Raw genomic sequence first — 222 nt, forward strand, 5'->3', positions numbered from 1 at the left:
TCCATCTCCATCATCACTGTTTCTCTGGTAGAGTTTCGCACTCCGCTCTTCTCCCTTCATGGACCCAGAGACCGCCGCTCCTAGACTGCAAAATCAGCAATTCCCTTCTTTTTGATACAAAACGTCTACCTTTACATTTCCAACCCTCACTGTTGGTCCTGATAACAATTATTCACTATTGTACCACAAGAGACCTATCCCCATCTCCTTTCATCAGCCCTG

The sequence above is a fragment of the Chrysochloris asiatica genome, unplaced genomic scaffold (assembly GCF_000296735.1).
Source record: "Chrysochloris asiatica unplaced genomic scaffold, ChrAsi1.0 scaffold00279, whole genome shotgun sequence".
Taxonomy (NCBI): Eukaryota; Metazoa; Chordata; class Mammalia; order Afrosoricida; family Chrysochloridae; genus Chrysochloris; species Chrysochloris asiatica.